At 35.4% G+C, this 13,178-nt stretch overlaps 2 protein-coding genes across 2 annotated transcripts in view; both read right to left on the bottom strand.

Moving 5' to 3' along the window:
* The window catches only part of LOC127719954 (peroxisomal targeting signal 1 receptor-like), a 156,587-nt gene that overhangs the window by 45,751 nt on the left and 97,658 nt on the right, over positions 1 to 13,178 (bottom strand). The gene's annotated exons all lie outside the window — the stretch shown is intronic.
* Positions 1 to 13,178, bottom strand: part of LOC127720879 (uncharacterized) — a 36,023-nt gene that overhangs the window by 12,285 nt on the left and 10,560 nt on the right. The window lies entirely within an intron of this gene.

Genomic DNA, 13,178 nt, shown 5'->3' with positions numbered 1-13,178 from the left:
AAAAGACTCATCAGTGACGCTCGAATCAAAAAAAGTTAAAAAGGCCAAATAAAGTACGAAGTTGAAGAGCATTGAGGACCAAAAATTCCTCAGTGTGCTACTGCTCATTTGTGATACGCCCGCTTGTATCAGTGTTGGCTACTGCTCAATTGTTATACGCCTACTTGTATCAGTGTGGGCTACTGCTCATTTGTGATTACCCCGCTTTAAGAACTCGGTAAACAGGAAATTGAAGACCAATATCAAAAATGAAGCAGATGGTATAGCATGTTCTCATGAAACTGTATAACAAAATTCAGGAAATTACTATTTGTAAATCCCAAGATTAATGCCATGAAAGTTTAGACATCATCATGGCCATTATGGTTTGAAATATATAAGTTTTCAATAAACTGGAAGTTGATGATCGATGAATCTGAAAAGATATCACACAGTAAAGGTTGCACGTCTGTAAATAAAGACAGTGCAATTTCCAATAGGAACTCCTTTTACGGTTCAAACTGTGCCACTTTTACTATAAAGTTTCGTAAAAATTATATCCTAGAATTGAAAGTGTATATGAACTACTATTTTTTTTTTTCAAAGGTCAAAACATAGGGCTGTGTTTATTTTATATGTGTGTTATTTGTATGCTTCAAACTTCTAAGAGTTAAAACTTATACTAAAATTCTGTAATACCCCTCCCATCAATTTGGGTCTTCCTCAGAATCAATGTGACCGCTATCCATGTGTATTCATACTGGTAACATTCTCAAGTTGTGTCTCTACGAGATGAAGCATAAAGATCATATCTGTGAACCAGTAGGTAAACAAAACAATATCTATGAATTTAAAATTTCTCCCAAAAAGAGGCGTGGTTTGTGAAACAGCTGTATGTACAAAGTGCAACATATAGCATGTTCGCTCAAAGGCAGATAATAAATCTAAGGAAAACTTTATTTTCGATTCCGTAGAAAAATGCGACGAGGCCATTATGTTTTAAATATTTAAGGTTCATCAAAACCTTTTAGCAAATATGGCCGTATTTACACCAAAATAGAGAAGATTTTGTGGTGTAAACACGGCAATAATTTTCAATTCCTTTTGATGAACATTAAGTCTTTAGTAAACCGGAAGTTGACGACCACTGAATCTGAAACCGCAACACACGGTTAAAAAATGTTCAAATGAAGTCTAAAAACATATTTAAAGAAGGTCGTATTTATAGATTTCTTTAAAAAATGCGACGAAAATTGCATAGGTGGCTGGTATATGTGTTTGATTATACAAGTCTTCTGTAAACAGAAAGTTCAGAATTGATAAACCAGATCAAACGGTATAGCATATTGAAATGAAACCTGACAAAATTTTTTAGGAAGTTCGGATTAACAATTCCGACAGAAATTTCATACATTGCTATTATGTGTCAGAATAAATAAGATTTCGGTAAATTTGAAGTTCAGAATCAATTAATCTGAAACCACATCACACGGTACGGCATGGTCACATACAACCTGAGAACAAATTTCAGGAAGCTTTGATCTGTAGTTCCTGTAATTCCAAGAGACGGACGAACAAACGGACGGACGGACATGCAGACGGACATATGGATGGAGAGACAAATTTTATATTTGACATCCATAATTCAGGAACATAAAAACAAAATAATTGTTATATTTTGGGGACCTTTTTCGTGTCTGGAACATACGAACGAATAGACAGGGGTAAAACAGTATAGCCTCTCCTTCGGAGTGGAAATTTAATTAATGTTTTGATGTTCCAAAAATAAAAAGCCTTTGATACATAATGGTATGTTCAGAACATAAAAATTCCAAAAATGTCAATTATTTTGTTTTTATGTTCCTGATAAAAGAATGTCAAAAATAAAATTTCTTATAATTATCAAAGAAAATAGAGAAAAAAAAAACACGCGTTAAAAAAAAATTGAACTTATTTCTACTATTCAGTGTCACGATCAACACCTTTCACCCCCTTCCTTTGCTATTTTTTTTTTTATTATTACTATATATATATAAAAATATTAATTTTCGCGAACCATTTAGGTCACGGAAATTCCATTTTTTGCCATCAGTAAGGAGAGTTGTACAAATAATGTGAATACACAGAACCCCGATCCAATTCATCTTTTGCTAAAAATATTTATCATTTTCTGTTTTGTATCTCCTAACATCATTCCATTTTTCTCTAATTTTGATTAAAATATGCCAAAACCTGTAGTAAAAATAGATGTATGCCCCAAATAAACATTCCACGATTGGTTGAACTACTATGGCGTCGATGTACAAAGCAACACAAGCCTCGATGTAAAGCAACGCAAGCCTCGATGTAAAGCACACGCTTCCCAAGAGTAAAGAGAGTTGTACAAATAATGTGAATACACAGACACCAGACCCAATTTTTCTTTTGCTAAAAGTGTGAATCATTTTCTGTTTTGTATCTACCAACAACATTCCATTTTTCTATAATCCCGATTTAAACATGTCAAAACCTGCAGTAAAAATAGATGTATGCCCCAAGTAAACATTCTTCGATTGGTTGAAAAGCTGTGGCCTCGATGTAAAGCAACGCAAGCACACGCAAAAAATTCCGTTGACATGTTGAACTTCGACCCCGGGATTCAGCCGATTTACAAAGAGATTTTCTTGCGCTCAAATGTAATTCTAAGTGAAGTATACTGGTAAAGTAAAATTATATTCTTTTACAGAAATATTTACATTTTATCATTAATGTATTATCATGCTTCTGCATATTTACGCTGAGCTTTAGTTAAATATAATTCTAACAAATTTTGTTACGGCAAGCATAAAGAGTAAGGGAGCTACCATTTGATTTTTATGGGGGGGGCTAGGATGAAAAATTTTGTCCTGCCTTTTTATTTTTCCCTCTATTCGGTCCTGCCTTTTTATTTTTCACTCTATTCGGTCCTGCTTTTTTTTTAAGTTTATCCTGACTTTAAATTGTCATCCTGCCTTTTTTTTTTGCAAATAATGTCATCCTGCCTTTTTTTTACTCAAAACTCCTGTCCTGCCTATTTTTTTCAAATCTCATCCAAGCCCCCCCCCCCCCCCCCCATAAAAATCAAATGGTAGCTCCCTAAGAATATTTCGCGCCAAAACAAGAAAATAACCTGTATCACCAAATAAGTTTATCAGTATCTTTCTGAAATTTTCCAATAGAAAATAGGCGTTTAGTATAGAGAAATGTTGGTAAGTATTACTTATTAATGTTAATGTTCTCCAAAGGTGGTTCTCTAGACCTTCTTGGCGGTCAATTTATTCCCATTTATCAATTATCCCCGATGACAGAATGGCAACCCAGTCGATTTGTGTCACGAGTGAAAATCATATCTATTTGATGGAATAATTTCTTTATTAACTGTACATGCAGCATTTTTGTATTTTTTGTTAACTGTGCACATACCCTTTGCATTTCTGCAAGACAAATGGGTTGTGTATATATGTGTGTAATAATAATGGCGGACGATAAAAGTTTGTTACGTCAGTGAGTGATCGCGTGACATTATTATTTGTAAACAAACGGACTCGTGTAACACGTGTCGGAATTATCCATACAAGTTGCAATCAATCTTATATTTCACTTTTTGATGATATTTCTGTGTCTGTTAGTAGGTGTTGCAGATCAGAAGTCATAATATCATTGTACCAACGATACTAATGTTGCTGTTCAGTAGTTAGTTGTGAATTTTTTTTATAGAATTAGAAGGTAAGTAAAATAATTCTATGAAAAATGACAACTCTACCTGTATTTTTTCCTCAATTTTTAAAACACGCATAATATTGAAGAGCATTTACTTCCCTTGAACACTCACCCATCACCCCCCTCCCCCCTTTCCCTAAAACTCATAGTACTGTAACGTGTAACCAGGCGTTTATATCCCAAACGTCCGTTCCAGTAATTTCTTGGATCCAAGTTGTCCACAAACAATACGGCAATACTATTAACTATCTATATTATGCACAATGAACTAAAATATACACACTGACTCTTTGCCGATATAAAGTAACAACGGACAATTATATATATACAAATATAACACAATCTTACAGCTTGTCCTCCAGATGGGACGGTCTGTCACTACAAGACAGTGTGGCTGGTACAGTCTGTCAATACCAGACAGTGCTGCTGGTACAGCTGTCCTCCGAGTGAGACAGTCTGTCACTAGCAGACAGTGCGGGTTATTGCAGTCCGTCCTCCGTATGGGACAGTCTGCTCTGCCAACTTCCTATGTTAGACCAACTTGTACCCCAGTACAAGTTGTCCCAAGTACAAGTTGTCCTCGACAATATCACTTACAGCTATGTAACGTGCCTTACTCTTGTACACTGGTCTTCTTAATGAGAATATCGACAGAACCCGAATAGCATTCCTCACCCGCTTATATACCCCAGGGCGAATACAATATTTACTGGATAGGGGTGTTCTCTAAATGTTCCCGATACCGAACACAAGAATCCCTCTCAAACACCCCCATACCCTTGGACCCAACCACTGACTTTCCCGCCAAACGTCTAAATCGACATAACGCTTCTTTCTGCGTTAAACATGTATTGATACAACAAGGTTCTTCTTGTTTGTAACCATAACGACCAATAAACATTACATAACCCACGCCTCAATCTACATGCGTCCCGCATGATATAACATTACAATTACAAAACAAAATTCATCCATAAATATATGTACACAATCTTGACTTTACTCAATTACACAATCAGCCACCCAGGCTGGTTTATTACTCTTATGACGACCATTTTCCTCCTCTAATCTCATTGAGGCACGATTCTTTTTCATTGGGCGTTTTTTTTTCCTGTTGCACTTAGTGCAACTAGTGACATATGCTCTCACTTCAGATTACAAACCAGGCCAATAGAAAGACTGGCGTATTTTATCAAGAGTCTTATGCGTACCTAAGTGACCAGCATACTCTGTGTCATGGCAGTATTCTAATACTTGCTTGCGCTCCGACATTGGAATTACCGCTTGTAACTTCACAATGTTCCGTTCCCGATCGTCGTGGCGTCTAACTACTACATCACCGGGGACCTCTAAACAACCAAACTGACTCCATAATGACCTAAGAAAATATCCCTTACTGGATACCTCATTGTATTGTGGCCTTTGACCCTCTGTCAGCCACCGCTTAACACGTTTAAGGTCCGAGTCATTCGATTGTAACTCATTTAAAGTCAAGTCTTTACCTTTGTCTGGCATCTTACTTGTAACTATATTGACCTGACTTTGTTCTCTCTTAGAACAATCACGGTCCGTTTTTGACTGTCTGTCTGATGTTAACCGACATGGTTTTCTGTGAACATTTCTATTCTGGGTACCTTGAAAAAGGGGGACCTTAAAGTTATCGAAGTGTAATAATTTAGCAGACACGTCAATCAGACACTTTTTTTTCTTCATAAAGTCTAAACCTAGAATTCCATCGACTTGTAGGTCAGTTACAACGGCCTCTGAAGTAAACTTCTCTTTACCAAAATCAAGTGTAAAACTACCCGTACCTCTAAGGCTTAAATATTTATCACAAACGGACTTAATCTGTGACCTAGTTTCACTCAAATGCGGCCTACACAAGTCAGGTATTAAATCATACACTCTTGAAGAAACTATAGTTAGTGTAGCTCCAGTATCAACCACAAACTTGACTGGTATATCGTGAATGAGTAACTCGACAAACATTCCTGCATCTTCTGATGCTGAAATGACAGCGCCTTTATCTTTATTTGCAGCCTTATCTCCAGACTTCAGTGTCTTGACCGATCCGTCCGTATCAGGTCCTTTCGTATGTCCTTCCAGAGTACTTTGTTTCTTAATATTGTTGGGACAATTTCTTGCAAAGTGTCCTATTTTACCACAACTTAAACAAGGACCACCCCTTTTTCTGTTGTTTTGAGTATTATTGGTCTCCCCACGTGGTTGGAACTTTCTTTGGGAGTTTAAATCTTTAAGCGTCATCATGTCTTTCGTTAAAGACTGTAAATTATTCTCAATCGTCTGCATCCATGTCGCCATATTCTCCATTGATACAACGGTATCCGGACTGTTAGATGCTTCTGTCCGTTCGTCACTCGTAGTCTGTCGTAAGTGAACAAGACTTTTCATTGTTCTGCTCTCAGCTTTGTTATAAGCTTCAAGCTCAACAGCCAGCCGTATAGCATCATTGGGACCTTTAGGACGAGACTGTTTAATTCTCAGTCTCATTTTAGAGTCTACTAATGCGTCTAAAAATTGTTCCTTGGCGAGCGTGTCTCCTAATTCTAATGGGGCAGTCGGGTATGCCAGATTAGACAGTCGTCTAACTGACTGATCTAACTCCGGTAGAGTTTCACTTGCTTTCTGTCGTCGTTCTTTGAACTGAACACGATAAAGTTCCGTTTGACTTGATGGAGCAAAGCGTTCCTCCAGTGCATATACTAGGTCTGAAAATATTTGTCTCTTTTCCTTTGGTAAATCACCCAGGACTGCTTGGGCCTGTCCAATCAGTGACACGGCCAAGTACAAACCTTTTTGATGTTCAGACCACATATTAACAAGGGCACTCATCTCAAAGTGTGATAAATAATCCATCCAAGGAGTAATGCCATCATATTTTGAAGGTTTGATTTTAACATCATTTGAACCAGAGCTTACAGTATGAGCAGTGCTTTGATTTTTTGTTGATTCCTGCTTAGGATTAATATTTTGATTTTTGTCTTGCCCAATGGATTTTCTATTATTCAATGAGGATTTGTTATGATATCCCTATCTGGCAAAGGCAGTGTATCACCAACGGCCAGTCCAACAGGTGTTGATAGAGACGGCCCTGTCGTCACTACGCCTGAATCATGTTCTCTGTTTTCAACAACCTTTGGACGTACACCCTGATCTCTAGGTGTAGAAGATATAAAACCTTGTCCATGTTGTATTGTGCTTTCACCAAGCGACTGTATTTGCCTACTAATTTCAGCACTCTGATCGTCAATATTTGACATATTTATTGCAGTATAGAGTAATCTAAACAAAACAATTATGGTGTTGTAATATTTTATTATATAAAACACTCGTGTTACAACTCAGCCGTGAACTATAACTATGCCTCACGGTTGATTTACTTTAATCTTTTAAATAAACAGTCATGTCAACTGACAATCGATAATGAAAATCAATCAATCAAATACTATGTGATAGACAACTTGAATCCCACCGCTGCCACCAAATATGTAACGTGTAACCAGGCGTTTATATCCCAAACGTCCGTTCCAGTAATTTCTTGGATCCAAGTTGTCCACAAACAATACGGCAATACTATTAACTATCTATATTATGCACAATGAACTAAAATATACACACTGACTCTTTGCCGATATAAAGTAACAACGGACAATTATATATATACAAATATAACACAATCTTACAGCTTGTCCTCCAGATGGGACGGTCTATCACTACAAGACAGTGTGGCTGGTACAGTCTGTCAATACCAGACAGTGCTGCTGGTACAGCTGTCCTCCGAGTGAGACAGTCTGTCACTAGCAGACAGTGCGGGTTATTGCAGTCCGTCCTCCGTATGGGACAGTCTGCTCTGCCAACTTCCTATGTTAGACCAACTTGTACCCCAGTACAAGTTGTCCCAAGTACAAGTTGTCCTCGACAATATCACTTACAGCTATGTAACGTGCCTTACTCTTGTACACTGGTCTTCTTAATGAGAATATCGACAGAACCCGAATAGCATTCCTCACCCGCTTATATACCCCAGGGCGAATACAATATTTACTGGATAGGGGTGTTCTCTAAATGTTCCCGATACCGAACACAAGAATCCCTCTCAAACACCCCCATACCCTTGGACCCAACCACTGACTTTCCCGCCAAACGTCTAAATCGACATAACGCTTCTTTCTGCGTTAAACATGTATTGATACAACAAGGTTCTTCTTGTTTGTAACCATAACGACCAATAAACATTACAGTACGAGATAACTCTGACATCCAAAGGCTGTTTTGCGATAGAACTTTTTTTTCAAATGGATGTCAAGTTACAAGAGGCTACACGGCCTTGAGACTGAAGTATGCTAATTTCTGCATTTAACGTTTAGTAGCCATCCTCGATAACAATCGGAACACACTCGGCCATTCAGCTTATTTGCATCGTAAATGAACGAGGCGTTCGATTATGTATTCATATTGTCCCAGGGTCATATGCATAAATCAGCTCCCATAATGCATTGTAAATTACTTTTTCTCGTTAGTCACGTGACAATCTTTCACAGTGAAAGTTAAAATGCCAGAATCTATGGGTCACTTTGAAAACTGTACAAATACAAAAATGTATGATAAAATAAAGGGTGGCAGGTAGATGAAACTTGCATAAATGAAGAGATAAATGAAAAATGAACAAATTGAGGCCCTGCCTTTTTTTTAAGTTGTATTCTCTGTCCTGCATTTTTATTTTTCACTCTATTCGTTTCTGCATTTTTTTTATTAGTTTATCCTGACTTTTTTATGAGAAGGGGGCATTAAGTTTTACCCTTGTCGGTCTGTACTTTCGTCCGTATGAAACTTAAAACACAATGCATATAACCACAAAATACAGATCAAGTTTAAATTTTGGTGGCGTCACTTTACCGTTCTAGAGTTATGCACCTTTACAAATTTTTCGTTTCCGTTCTCCAACTTAAGTTTGCCTCAACCAAATGTTATGAAATTATACACAATGCTTATTACCATAATATACAGATCGAGTTTGAATTTTGGTGTGGTCACCATTACTGTTCTAGAGTTATTCCCTTTACAAATATTTTTTTCTAAATATTAAGTAATTTTCAAAATTGGGAGTTATCTTCCTTTGTACATGATTATAGTTGAATCAACTACAATCAATGCTTTATACAAAGCAATGTTTAATTTGCCTTCCACTGATAAATTAAAGCAATTTTTACCTTTCATTCCTTAAAATATTTCAAAGTCTTCTTTGAAAATTGGAGTTATCTTTCTTTGTGCATATTGGTAGTTGAATCAACTACAACCAATGCTTTATACAATGCAATATTCAATTAACTTCCTACTGATAAATTAAAGCAATTTGTATCCTTCAGTGTTTACAAGCTGTGTGATTACCGCTCTAGGGTATGCCCCTTTACAAATAAAAAAACTGCTGAAATTTTCGTTTCCATTCTCTAACTTTAGTTTGCCTCAACCAAATGTTATGAAACTTATGCACAATGCTTATTACTACATAATACAGATTAAGTATGAAAATTTGGTGGTGACATTTTTACCATTCTTGAGTTATGTCCCTTTATAAACATAAAAGTTGCTGAATTTTTCGTTTCTGTTCTCTAACTTTAGTTTGTCTCAACCAAATTTTATAAAACTTATACACAACAGTTCTAGAGTTGTGCATGTTTACAATAGAAAAAATTGCTGAATTTTTTTCTGTTTTCTACTTAAGTTAGCCTGAACCAAATGTTATGAAACTTACACACAATGCTTATTACCACAAAACTCAGATCAAGTTCAAATTTGGGTAGCATCACTTTTACCGTTCTTCAGTTATGTCCCTTTATAACTATATGAAATGCAAGCGGGGGCATCATCTGTGGACACTATCCACATTTATTTACAGAAATTGTCATCCTGCCTTTTTATTTACTGAAAACTCCTGTCCTGTCTTTTTTTGCAAATTTCATCCTAGCCCTCCCCCCCCCCCCCCCCCCCCCCAAAAAAAATCAAATGGTAGCTCCCTTATACATATATACAGGTAATCAGTGTTAGTATTAGTAAGTATAAATTAGTTATTTTAATCCTATTGTCCGTCAATCCTGGTCATATCTAAAAGAATTTAAATCAGTTTGTAGGAGTTATGAGCATCTGTATTGGAATATGCCTGATCTGGTATATTATCGTTACTTAAAACCATAATATATCTTCATAGAAACAATTTCCACATTTAAAAAAAATCTTTTACTAATGATACTGGAAAGATCCTGAACAAATTTTCAGTTTTATGTGGACAAACCCAAGTAAGAAATGACCACCTCAAAGGAACATAAATAAAACCATACAAATACTACATGCATGCAGGTTCTCGGACACCATCTTGCATACTAAAATCACACCATGCAGAAATGCACCTAATGTGGTCCTCTTATTTTGAGTTTTTGCTGCTATCCAAAATAAAGTTTTGGAACTTATTTTATTGGAATCATTTGGCAATCCTTCCAATCTTCCACTTCTTTACGTAAATCTCTCCAGCGTTGGAGCACACTCAACTAGCTGTGTTCCATTATTGGATCATTTTTAAAAATGTTAATGTATTCATATGCATATAAAAGTTATTTCAAAGTTAAAATGTTGAAAGGAAATCCTCCAATGAAACGTTGCACATGCACAATTTTTTTTTACAGGAATGTGAATATTATATACACGAAGCACTAATAGTACATTGGCCAGTATGTAGATTTGATATTAAATGTCTAGCTAAATAAAATCTATGAACGGTCTGCACTATTTAAAGTAGTGAGACTCTCCTCCATGACAGTCGAACATTAAAACTCAATATTAAATAAGACACTATTTAATAAGTCTATTTTCAGTGTTTGATATAGGTTGACTGTCACTGTGCACAACAGTTCAACATAGAACCCTATGTGGAAAAACCAGAGAACTCGTTTTTGTCAGAAAACACTGTCAAACATCCAAACATACTTAACTTACTATCCACACCGATCTGTGTCCACACTTGTATATATATAAATAAATTTAAAATGAACTTTCTTTATGTATTCATTGACTGTATTTTGTTACGTACATATTCGTTTGCTATTCAGCATGTAACCATAGCTTGTAATTTTATTTTTGAATTTAGGGAGACGGATTTATATAAGAGCACTGCTCTTGTTTCCTAATCCCAATTATTGAATCACTTGTATATTTCGTATTTATGTCTCCTTGTAGCTTTATATATAACGATTTCTTTAATAAAATATGTTTACACTAAGTGTCACGATAAATAACAATATATAACAATTCAAATGTACAAAATGAAAAATATGTAGGATCTTACTGGATATATGTACTAAGGAGGTTTATTCAAGTACTAGTAATCAAAAATTAGAATTAAAAACTGTAGAACTCGTTGAGTGCTTGTTGTTTAAGTTTAACCCTAACGGACTTATGTTTGCAAGAAAAAACACATATTCTTTTATCAAATTTCCTATAGAACAGAATGCTTGGTATATCTCTTCAACTGTCAACTGACTTAAGTAGACACCGAAGACTGTGACAGGTGTTATAGATTAGGAAAAATGGGTGAATGACATGAGACATGTTGATGTCATTGTTTTTGTAACACAGATCGAAGGGTTGGATTGTCGGACAGTATGATTTTAAAGAGAATAAAAAAATACTGTAAAAGAACTGTAGACTTATATATGATATTTTACACTTTACAGAAGAAAATGATATCCCTGGTATATTATTACTTATTGATTTTGAGAAGGCCTTTGACTCTATATCATGGGCATTTCTCTTTGAAACACTAAAGTATTTTAATTTTGGATATTCCATTATGAACTGGATAAAACATTTTACAATGATATTACATCAACTGTCACTCAGAACTGTTGTCTGTTAGACTTTTTCCGTGTGGAGAGAGGCTGTAGACAGGGGGGTACTTTGTCTCCTTACCTTTTCTTGCTATTTGCAGAAATATTAGGCATTTTAGTAAGAAATAGTGATGAGATGAAGGGTATTACGATAGACGATTCAGAGTATATCTTGTCTCAATATGCAGACTACACATCACTTATTTTAGATGGGCCCCCTCCTCACTGGATGCATCTCTCCGTATATTACAGTTCTATCCTGAGATATCAAGACTGAAAATTAATTTAGACAAAACAAACGTTATATTCATAGGTAGTAAAAGACATAGTCACGACAAAATATGTGTAAAGTGGGGACTGAAATGGGGTTCCAGTACCTTCAAATTATTGGGTATCACTTTCTGTGTCGATTTAGATAGAATATTAAACTTAAATATTACAAAAAATGGTCAAAACAGTCACTTACCCCGTTTGGTAAAATAACAATTATAAAGTCGCTAATTACAGTCAAACCTGCTTGAGAGACCACCTGTTTTAAGCAAAAACCTGAATTATAAGACCATTAATTTTAGATCCCTCTGTAGTACATTTCATATAGATTGAACCTGTATTAAAAGACCACCTGTCTTAAAGAGACCACTTTTTTTGCTCTCCCTCAAGTGGTCTCTTAAAACAGGTTTGACTGTATATCAAAATTTATTTATCTGTTCCTGTCCATCCCAGGTCCAGATGATAATATGATACGTCAACTTAATAGTAAAATTTATTCATTCATTTGGGATGATAAACCTGACAAGATAAAGCGGGATCTTCTATGTCAAGAATACTACAGAGGGGCCCTAAAAATTATTAATTTGGGAAATTTTATTTAAAGGTTAAAAATTACTTGGGTTAGAAGATTATTTAAGTCAAAATCTAAATGGATACAATTATTTACCTCCACACAAAATATAAATTTTACAGACACATCATGGGGTATGGACTGTAAGTGACCTGTTAGATGAACATGGAAATATATTGACATATGAAAATTTTGAAATAATATATAATTTCAAACCCATGTTTCTTCAGTTTTATGGGCTTATACAAGCAGTAAAAAAGTGGTTACAAGCCATTGGAATCAACACTGAAAGAGAGAAAAAACAATAGGCTGTTATGCCTTTTAATATTAATATTTTCTTCAAGTCAGAAAAGGATTCAAAGGACATGTATACTATTGTAAACCAAGGTACTATACCTATAGATTTTGCAGCAGAAAAAAATGGGAAGGTATTCTAAATAGAGTTGTAGAAAATTGGAAAAAATACACTTTTGTGTTACCAAGGTTTAAAAAAACACTAGGTTATGTTGGTTTCAATATAGAATTATTCATTATATTTTGGGTACAAACGCTCTACTCTTTAAAATGAACCTTGCAAATTGTAATTTGTGTACATTTTTCAAGAAACAGCCAGAACCTATAGAACATTTATTTTGGAGTTGTCATATTGTAGCCGACATTTGGCACAATCTGAATTCTTTGATCTTCGATATAGTTCATATCGAAATTCCACTAATTATGGA

This window comes from Mytilus californianus, unplaced genomic scaffold (genome assembly GCF_021869535.1).
Source record: "Mytilus californianus isolate M0D057914Y unplaced genomic scaffold, xbMytCali1.0.p SCAF_11, whole genome shotgun sequence".
In the NCBI taxonomy this organism is placed as follows: Eukaryota; Metazoa; Mollusca; class Bivalvia; order Mytilida; family Mytilidae; genus Mytilus; species Mytilus californianus.
The sequence above is the reverse complement of the archived record's forward strand: the minus strand, read 5'-3'. Positions and strand labels throughout refer to the sequence as shown.